Source organism: Spea bombifrons, chromosome 2 (assembly GCF_027358695.1).
Source record: "Spea bombifrons isolate aSpeBom1 chromosome 2, aSpeBom1.2.pri, whole genome shotgun sequence".
Taxonomy (NCBI): Eukaryota; Metazoa; Chordata; class Amphibia; order Anura; family Pelobatidae; genus Spea; species Spea bombifrons.
This window is the reverse complement of record NC_071088.1, coordinates 142,010,833-142,018,332: the sequence shown is the minus strand read 5'-3', so window position 1 is coordinate 142,018,332 and position 7,500 is coordinate 142,010,833. Positions and strand designations below refer to the sequence as shown.

The window sequence follows — 7,500 nt, the reverse complement described above, 5'->3', positions numbered from 1 at the left end:
CGTCTGATCTCGGAAGCTAAGCAGGGTTGGGCCTGGTTAGTACCTGGATGGGAGACCGCCTGGGAATACCAGGTGCTGTAGTCTTTTTCTTTTCTCACAGTCCGGGGAGAGCTTTTTGCCATGTGTTTCTTGCTCATCATCAAAGCTTTAAACCCTTATTTGAACCTTCTCACCTTCTCTGTCCTGTCCCAGGGCTTATAATTCTTTCTGTCTGACGACAAGCAGAAGCAGCAGCAGCAGCAGCAGCAGCAGCAGCAGCAGCAGCAGCAGCAACAGCAACAGAATAAGAGAAGTAAAATAAAAAACTTTCACACCTGCAGCCATACCACCACGAAAGCGCCCGATCTCGTCTGATCTCGGAAGCTAAGCAGGGTTGGGCCTGGTTAGTACCTGGATGGGAGACCACCTGGGAATACCAGGTGCTGTAGTCTTTTTCTTTTCTCACAGTCCGGGGAGAGCTTTTTGCCATGTGTTTCTTGCTCATCATCAAAGCTTTAAACCCTTATTTGAACCTTCTCACCTTCTCTGTGCAGTCCCAGGGCTTATAATTCTTTCTGTCTGACGACAAGCAGCAGCAGCAGCAGCAGCAGCAGCCGCAGCAGCAGCAGCAGCAGCAGCAGAATAAGAGAAGTAAAATAAAAACTTTCACAACTGCGGCCATACCACCCTGAAAGCGCCCGATCTCGTCTGATCTCGGAAGCTAAGCAGGGTTGGGCCTGGTTAGTACCTGGATGGGAGACCGCCTGGGAATACCAGGTGTTGTAGGCTTTTAATTTTTTCTCACAGTCCGGGGAGAGCTTTTTGCCATGTGTTTCTTGCTCATCATCAAAGCTTTAAACCCTTATTTGAACCTTCTCACCTTCTCTGTCCTGTCCCAGGGCTTATAATTCTTTTTGTCTGACGACAAGCAGCAGCAGCAGCAGCAGCAGCAGCAGCAGCAGCAGCAGCAGCAGCAGCAGCAGCAGCAACAGAATAAGAGAAGTAAAATAAAAAACTTTCACACCTGCGGCCATACCACCCTGAAAGCGCCCGATCTCGTCTGATCTCGGAAGCTAAGCAGGGTTGGGCCTGGTTAGTACCTGGATGGGAGACCGCCTGGGAATACCAGGTGTTGTAGGCTTTTAATTTTTTCTCACAGTCCGGGGAGAGCTTTTTGCCATGTGTTTCTTGCTCATCATCAAAGCTTTAAACCCTTATTTGAACCTTCTCACCTTCTCTGTCCTGTCCCAGGGCTTATAATTCTTTTTGTCTGACGACAAGCAGCAGCAGCAGCAGCAGCAGCAGCAGCAGCAGCAGCAGCAGCAGCAGCAGCAGCAGCAGCAGCAGCAGCAGCAGCAGCAGCAGCAGCAGCAGCAGCAGCAGCAGCAGCAACAGAATAAGAGAAGTAAAATAAAAAACTTTCACACCTGCGGCCATACCACCCTGAAAGCGCCTGATCTCGGAAGCTAAGCAGGGTTGGGCCTGGTTAGTACCTGGATGGGAGACCGCCTGGGAATACCAGGTGTTGTAGGCTTTTAATTTTTTCTCACAGTCCGGGGAGAGCTTTTTGCCATGTGTTTCTTGCTCATCATCAAAGCTTTAAACCCTTATTTGAACCTTCTCACCTTCTCTGTCCTGTCCCAGGGCTTATAATTCTTTTTGTCTGACGACAAGCAGCAGCAGCAGCAGCAGCAGCAGCAGCAGCAGCAGCAGCAGCAGCAGCAGCAGCAGCAGCAGCAGCAGCAGCAGCAGCAGCAGCAGCAGCAGCAGCAGCAGCAGCAGCAGCAACAGAATAAGAGAAGTAAAATAAAAAACTTTCACACCTGCGGCCATACCACCCTGTAAGCGTCTGATCTCGGAAGCTAAGCAGGGTTGGGCCTGGTTAGTACTTGGATGGCAGACCGCCTGGGAATACCAGGTGTTGTAGGCTTTTAATTTTTTCTCACAGTCCGGGGAGAGCTTTTTGCCATGTGTTTCTTGCTCATCATCAAAGCTTTAAACCCTTATTTGAACCTTCTCACCTTCTCTGTCCTGTCCCAGGGCTTATAATTCTTTTTGTCTGACGACAAGCAGCAGCAGCAGCAGCAGCAGCAGCAGCAGCAGCAGCAGCAACAGAATAAGAGAAGTAAAATAAAAAACTTTCACACCTGCGGCCATACAACCCTGAAAGCGCCCGATCTCGTCTGATCTCGGAAGCTAAGCAGGGTTGGGCCTGGTTAGTACCTGGATGGGAGACCGCCTGGGAATACCAGGTGTTGTAGGCTTTTAATTTTTTCTCACAGTCCGGGGAGAGCTTTTTGCCATGTGTTTCTTGCTCATCATCAAAGCTTTAAACCCTTATTTGAACCTTCTCACCTTCTCTGTCCTGTCCCAGGGCTTATAATTCTTTCTGTCTGACGACAAGCAGCAGCAGCAGCAGCAGCAGCAGCAGCAGCAGCAACAGAATAAGAAAAGTAAAATAAAGAGCTTTCACACCTGCGGCAATACCACCCTGAAAGCGCCCGATCTCGTCTGATCTCGGAAGCTAAGCAGGGTTGGGCCTGGTTAGTACCTGGATGGGAGACTGCCTGGGAATACCAGGTGTTGTAGGCTTTTTCTTTTCTCACAGTCCGGGGAGAGCTTTTTGCCATGTGTTTCTTGCTCATCATCAAAGCTTTAAACCCTTATTTGAACCTTCTCACCTTCTCTGTCCTGTCCCAGGGCTTATAATTCTTTCTGTCTGACGACAAGCAGCAGCAGCAGCAGCAGCAGCAGCAGCAGCAGCAGCAGCAGCAGCAGCAGCAGCAGCAGCAGCAGCAGCAGCAGCAGCAGCAGCAGCAGAAGAATAAGAGAAGTAAAATAAAAAACTTTCATACCTGCGGCCATACCACCCTGAAAGCGCCCGATCTCGTCTGATCTTGGAAGCTAAGCAGGGTTGGGCCTGGTTAGTACCTGGATGGGAGACTGCCTGGGAATACCAGGTGTTGTAGGCTTTTAATTTTTTCTCACAGTCCGGGGAGAGCTTTTTGCCATGTGTTTCTTGCTCATCATCAAAGCTTTAAACCCTTGTTTGAACCTTCTCACCTTCTCTGTCCTGTCCCAGGGCTTATAATTCTTTCTGTCTGACGACAAGCAGCAGCAGCAGCAGCAGCAGCAGCAGCAGCAGCAGCAGCAGCAGCAGCAGAAGAATAAGAGAAGTAAAATAAAAAACTTTCACACCTGCGGCCATACCACCCTGAAAGCGCCCGATCTCGTCTGATCTCGGAAGCTAAGCAGGGTTGGGCCTGGTTAGTACCTGGATGGGAGACCGCCTGGGAATACCAGGTGTTGTAGGCTTTTTCTTTTCTCACAGTCCGGGGAGAGCTTTTTGCCATGTGTTTCTTGCTCATCATCAAAGCTTTAAACCCTTATTTGAACCTTCTCACCTTCTCTGTCCTGTCCCAGGGCTTATAATTCTTTCTGTCTGACGACAAGCAGCAGCAGCAGCAGCAGCAGCAGCAGCAGCAGCAGCAGCAGCAGCAGCAGAATAAGAGAAGTAAAATAAAAAACTTTCACACCTGCGGCCATACCACCCTGAAAGCGCCCGATCTCGTCTGATCTCGGAAGCTAAGCAGGGTTGGGCCTGGTTAGTACCTGGATGGGAGACCGCCTGGGAATACCAGGTGTTGTAGGCTTTTTCTTTTCTCACAGTCCGGGGAGAGCTTTTTGCCATGTGTTTCTTGCTCATCATCAAAGCTTTAAACCCTTATTTGAACCTTCTCACCTTCTCTGTCCTGTCCCAGGGCTTATAATTCTTTCTGTCTGACGACAAGCAGCAGCAGCAGCAGCAGCAGCAGCAGAAGCAGCAGCAGCAGCAGCAGCAGCAGCAGCAGCAGCAGCAGCAGCAGCAGAATAAGAGAAGTAAAATAAAAAACTTTCACACCTGCGGCCATACCACCCTGAAAGCGCCCGATCTCGTCTGATCTCGGAAGCTAAGCAGGGTTGGGCCTGGTTAGTACCTGGATGGGAGACCGCCTGGGAATACCAGGTGTTGTAGGCTTTTTCTTTTCTCACAGTCCGGGGAGAGCTTTTTGCCATGTGTTTCTTGCTCATCATCAAAGCTTTAAACCCTTATTTGAACCTTCTCACCTTCTCTGTCCTGTCCCAGGGCTTATAATTCTTTCTGTCTGACGACAAGCAGCAGCAGCAGCAGAAGCAGCAGCAGCAGCAGCAGCAGCAGCAGCAGCAGCAGCAGCAGCAGCAGCAGCAGAATAAGAGAAGTAAAATAAAAAACTTTCACACCTGCGGCCATACCACCCTGAAAGCGCCCGATCTCGTCTGATCTCGGAAGCTAAGCAGGGTTGGGCCTGGTTAGCACCTGGATGGGAGACCGCCTGGGAATACCAGGTGTTGTAGGCTTTTAATTTTTTCTCACAGTCCGGGGAGAGCTTTTTGCCATGTGTTTCTTGCTCATCATCAAAGCTTTAAACCCTTATTTGAACCTTCTCACCTTCTCTGTCCTGTCCCAGGGCTTATAATTCTTTTTGTCTGACGACAAGCAGCAGCAGCAGCAGCAGCAGCAGCAGCAGCAGCAGCAGCAGCAGCAGCAGCAGCAGCAGCAGCAACAGAATAAGAGAAGTAAAATAAAAAACTTTCACACCTGCGGCCATATCACCCTGAAAGCGCCCGATCTCGTCTGATCTTGGAAGCTAAGCAGGGTTGGGCCTGGTTAGTACCTGGATGGGAGACCGCCTGGGAATACCAGGTGTTGTAGGCTTTTAATTTTTTCTCACAGTCCGGGGAGAGCTTTTTGCCATGTGTTTCTTGCTCATCATCAAAGCTTTAAACCCTTATTTGAACCTTCTCACCTTCTCTGTCCTGTCCCAGGGCTTATAATTCTTTCTGTCTGACGACAAGCAGCAGCAGCAGCAGCAGCAGCAGCAGCAGCAGCAGCAGCAGCAACAGCAGCAGCAGCAACAGCAGCAACAGAATAAGAAAAGTAAAATAAAGAGCTTTCACACCTGTGGCCATACCACCCTGAAAGCGCCTGAACTCGGAAGCTAAGCAGGGTTGGGCCTGGTTAGTACCTGGATGGGAGACCGCCTGGGAATACCAGGTGTTGTAGGCTTTTTCTTTTCTCACAGTCCGGGGAGAGCTTTTTGCCATGTGTTTCTTGCTCATCATCAAAGCTTTAAACCCTTATTTGAACCTTCTCACCTTCTCTGTCCTGTCCCAGGGCTTATAATTCTTTCTGTCTGACGACAAGCAGCAGCAGCAGCAGCAGCAGCAGCAGCAGCAGCAGCAGCAGCAGCAGCAGCAGCAGCAGCAGCAACAGCAACAGAATAAGAGAAGTAAAATAAAAAACTTTCACACCTGCGGCCATACCACCCTGAAAGCGCCCGATCTCGTCTGATCTCGGAAGCTAAGCAGGGTTGGGCCTGTTTAGTACCTGGATGGGAGACCGCCTGGGAATACCAGGTGTTGTAGGCTTTTTCTTTTCTCACAGTCCGGGGAGAGCTTTTTGCCATGTGTTTCTTGCTCATCATCAAAGCTTTAAACCCTTATTTGAACCTTCTCACCTTCTCTGTCCTGTCCCAGGGCTTATAATTCTTTTTGTCTGACGACAAGCAGCAGCAGCAGCAGCAGCAGCAGCAGCAGCAGCAGCAGCAGCAGCAACAGAATAAGAGAAGTAAAATAAAAAACTTTCACACCTGCGGCCATATCACCCTGAAAGCGCCCGATCTCGTCTGATCTTGGAAGCTAAGCAGGGTTGGGCCTGGTTAGTACCTGGATGGGAGACCGCCTGGGAATACCAGGTGTTGTAGGCTTTTAATTTTTTCTCACAGTCCGGGGAGAGCTTTTTGCCATGTGTTTCTTGCTCATCATCAAAGCTTTAAACCCTTATTTGAACCTTCTCACCTTCTCTGTCCTGTCCCAGGGCTTATAATTCTTTCTGTCTGACGACAAGCAGCAGCAGCAGCAGCAGCAGCAGCAACAGCAGCAGCAGCAACAGCAGCAACAGAATAAGAAAAGTAAAATAAAGAGCTTTCACACCTGTGGCCATACCACCCTGAAAGCGCCTGAACTCGGAAGCTAAGCAGAGTTGGGCCTGGTTAGTACCTGGATGGGAGACCGCCTGGGAATACCAGGTGTTGTAGGCTTTTTCTTTTCTCACAGTCCGGGGAGAGCTTTTTGCCATGTGTTTCTTGCTCATCATCAAAGCTTTAAACCCTTATTTGAACCTTCTCACCTTCTCTGTCCTGTCCCAGGGCTTATAATTCTTTCTGTCTGACGACAAGCAGCAGCAGCAGCAGCAGCAGCAGCAGCAGCAGCAGCAGCAGCAGCAGCAGCAGCAGCAGCAGCAGCAGCAGAATAAGAGAAGTAAAATAAAAAACTTTCACACCTGCGGCCATACCACCCTGAAAGCGCCCGATCTCGTCTGATCTCGGAAGCTAAGCAGGGTTGGGCCTGTTTAGTACCTGGATGGGAGACCGCCTGGGAATACCAGGTGTTGTAGGCTTTTTCTTTTCTCACAGTCCGGGGAGAGCTTTTTGCCATGTGTTTCTTGCTCATCATCAAAGCTTTAAACCCTTATTTGAACCTTCTCACCTTCTCTGTCCTGTCCCAGGGCTTATAATTCTTTCTGTCTGACGACAAGCAGCAGCAGCAGCAGCAGCAGCAGCAGCAGCAGCAGCAGCAGCAGCAGCAGCAGCAGCAGCAGCAGCAGCAGCAGCAGCAGCAGCAGCAGCAGCAGCAGCAGCAGCAGCAGCAGCAGCAGCAGCAGCAGCAGCAGCAGCAGCAGAATAAGAGAAGTAAAATAAAAAACTTTCACACCTGCGGCCATACCACCCTGAAAGCGCCTGATCTTGGAAGCTAAGCAGGGTTGGGCCTGGTTAGTACCTGGATGGGAGACTGCCTGGGAATACCAGGTGTTGTAGGCTTTTAATTTTTTCTCACAGTCCGGGGAGAGCTTTTTGCCATGTGTTTCTTGCTCATCATCAAAGCTTTAAACCCTTGTTTGAACCTTCTCACCTTCTCTGTCCTGTCCCAGGGCTTATAATTCTTTCTGTCTGACGACAAGCAGCAGCAGCAGCAGCAGCAGCAGCAGCAGCAGCAGCAGCAGCAGCAGCAGCAGCAGCAGCAGCAGCAGCAGCAGCAGCAGCAGCAGCAGCAGCAGCAGCAGCAGCAGCAACAGAATAAGAGAAGTAAAATAAAGAGCTTTCACACATGCGGCCATACCACCCTGAAAGCGCCTGATCTCGGAAGCTAAGCAGGGTAGGGCCTGCTTAGTACCTGGATGGGAGACCGCCTGGGAATACCAGGTGTTGTAGGCTTTTTCTTTTCTCACAGTCCGGGGAGAGCTTTTTGCCATGTGTTTCTTGCTCATCATCAAAGCTTTAAACCCTTATTTGAACCTTCTCACCTTCTCTGTCCTGTCCCAGGGCTTATAATTCTTTTTGTCTGACGACAAGCAGCAGCAGCAGCAGCAGCAGCAGCAGCAGCAACAGAATAAGAGAAGTAAAATAAAACACTTTCACACCTGCGGCCATACCACCCTGAAAG

General features: G+C 50.1%; 16 non-coding genes and 6 pseudogenes across 16 annotated transcripts in view; all 22 read left to right on the top strand.

Moving 5' to 3' along the window:
* The window catches only part of LOC128477397 (5S ribosomal RNA), a 119-nt gene extending 35 nt beyond the window's left edge, over positions 1-84 (top strand). The window contains exon 1 of the ribosomal RNA XR_008348372.1: positions 1-84. This exon is cut by the window's left edge and continues 35 nt beyond it. This is a non-coding gene — a ribosomal RNA (5S ribosomal RNA).
* A 228-nt stretch (positions 85-312) lies between these two features.
* On the top strand, positions 313-431 carry LOC128478801 (5S ribosomal RNA). Its single transcript, XR_008349702.1, has one exon. It is a non-coding gene; the product is annotated as a 5S ribosomal RNA (ribosomal RNA).
* A 218-nt stretch (positions 432-649) lies between these two features.
* On the top strand, positions 650-768 carry LOC128477378 (5S ribosomal RNA). Its single transcript, XR_008348355.1, has one exon. It is a non-coding gene; the product is annotated as a 5S ribosomal RNA (ribosomal RNA).
* Positions 769-1,001: 233 nt separating this feature from the next.
* On the top strand, positions 1,002-1,120 carry LOC128479573 (5S ribosomal RNA). The gene has a single exon (XR_008350423.1). It is a non-coding gene; the product is annotated as a 5S ribosomal RNA (ribosomal RNA).
* A 284-nt stretch (positions 1,121-1,404) lies between these two features.
* On the top strand, positions 1,405-1,513 carry LOC128479817 (uncharacterized; annotated as a pseudogene).
* Positions 1,514-1,800: 287 nt separating this feature from the next.
* On the top strand, positions 1,801-1,909 carry LOC128480595 (uncharacterized; annotated as a pseudogene).
* A 215-nt stretch (positions 1,910-2,124) lies between these two features.
* LOC128478453 (5S ribosomal RNA) lies at positions 2,125-2,243 on the top strand. Its single transcript, XR_008349370.1, has one exon. It is a non-coding gene; the product is annotated as a 5S ribosomal RNA (ribosomal RNA).
* A 209-nt stretch (positions 2,244-2,452) lies between these two features.
* On the top strand, positions 2,453-2,571 carry LOC128478352 (5S ribosomal RNA). The gene has a single exon (XR_008349276.1). It is a non-coding gene; the product is annotated as a 5S ribosomal RNA (ribosomal RNA).
* A 261-nt stretch (positions 2,572-2,832) lies between these two features.
* Positions 2,833-2,951, top strand: LOC128478699 (5S ribosomal RNA). Its single transcript, XR_008349606.1, has one exon. It is a non-coding gene; the product is annotated as a 5S ribosomal RNA (ribosomal RNA).
* A 224-nt stretch (positions 2,952-3,175) lies between these two features.
* Positions 3,176-3,294, top strand: LOC128479562 (5S ribosomal RNA). Its single transcript, XR_008350422.1, has one exon. It is a non-coding gene; the product is annotated as a 5S ribosomal RNA (ribosomal RNA).
* A 219-nt stretch (positions 3,295-3,513) lies between these two features.
* On the top strand, positions 3,514-3,632 carry LOC128479551 (5S ribosomal RNA). Its single transcript, XR_008350420.1, has one exon. It is a non-coding gene; the product is annotated as a 5S ribosomal RNA (ribosomal RNA).
* Positions 3,633-3,878: 246 nt separating this feature from the next.
* LOC128479540 (5S ribosomal RNA) lies at positions 3,879-3,997 on the top strand. Its single transcript, XR_008350410.1, has one exon. It is a non-coding gene; the product is annotated as a 5S ribosomal RNA (ribosomal RNA).
* Positions 3,998-4,237: 240 nt separating this feature from the next.
* LOC128478528 (5S ribosomal RNA) lies at positions 4,238-4,356 on the top strand. Its single transcript, XR_008349441.1, has one exon. It is a non-coding gene; the product is annotated as a 5S ribosomal RNA (ribosomal RNA).
* Positions 4,357-4,595: 239 nt separating this feature from the next.
* Positions 4,596-4,714, top strand: LOC128478587 (5S ribosomal RNA). Its single transcript, XR_008349497.1, has one exon. It is a non-coding gene; the product is annotated as a 5S ribosomal RNA (ribosomal RNA).
* Positions 4,715-4,956: 242 nt separating this feature from the next.
* LOC128480116 (uncharacterized) lies at positions 4,957-5,065 on the top strand (annotated as a pseudogene).
* A 243-nt stretch (positions 5,066-5,308) lies between these two features.
* On the top strand, positions 5,309-5,427 carry LOC128477191 (5S ribosomal RNA). Its single transcript, XR_008348173.1, has one exon. It is a non-coding gene; the product is annotated as a 5S ribosomal RNA (ribosomal RNA).
* A 219-nt stretch (positions 5,428-5,646) lies between these two features.
* LOC128478586 (5S ribosomal RNA) lies at positions 5,647-5,765 on the top strand. The gene has a single exon (XR_008349496.1). It is a non-coding gene; the product is annotated as a 5S ribosomal RNA (ribosomal RNA).
* Positions 5,766-5,989: 224 nt separating this feature from the next.
* LOC128480472 (uncharacterized) lies at positions 5,990-6,098 on the top strand (annotated as a pseudogene).
* Positions 6,099-6,338: 240 nt separating this feature from the next.
* Positions 6,339-6,457, top strand: LOC128477190 (5S ribosomal RNA). The gene has a single exon (XR_008348172.1). It is a non-coding gene; the product is annotated as a 5S ribosomal RNA (ribosomal RNA).
* A 312-nt stretch (positions 6,458-6,769) lies between these two features.
* LOC128480570 (uncharacterized) lies at positions 6,770-6,878 on the top strand (annotated as a pseudogene).
* Positions 6,879-7,162: 284 nt separating this feature from the next.
* LOC128480600 (uncharacterized) lies at positions 7,163-7,271 on the top strand (annotated as a pseudogene).
* Positions 7,272-7,475: 204 nt separating this feature from the next.
* The window catches only part of LOC128479528 (5S ribosomal RNA), a 119-nt gene continuing 94 nt past the window's right edge, over positions 7,476-7,500 (top strand). The window contains exon 1 of the ribosomal RNA XR_008350398.1: positions 7,476-7,500. This exon is cut by the window's right edge and continues 94 nt beyond it. This is a non-coding gene — a ribosomal RNA (5S ribosomal RNA).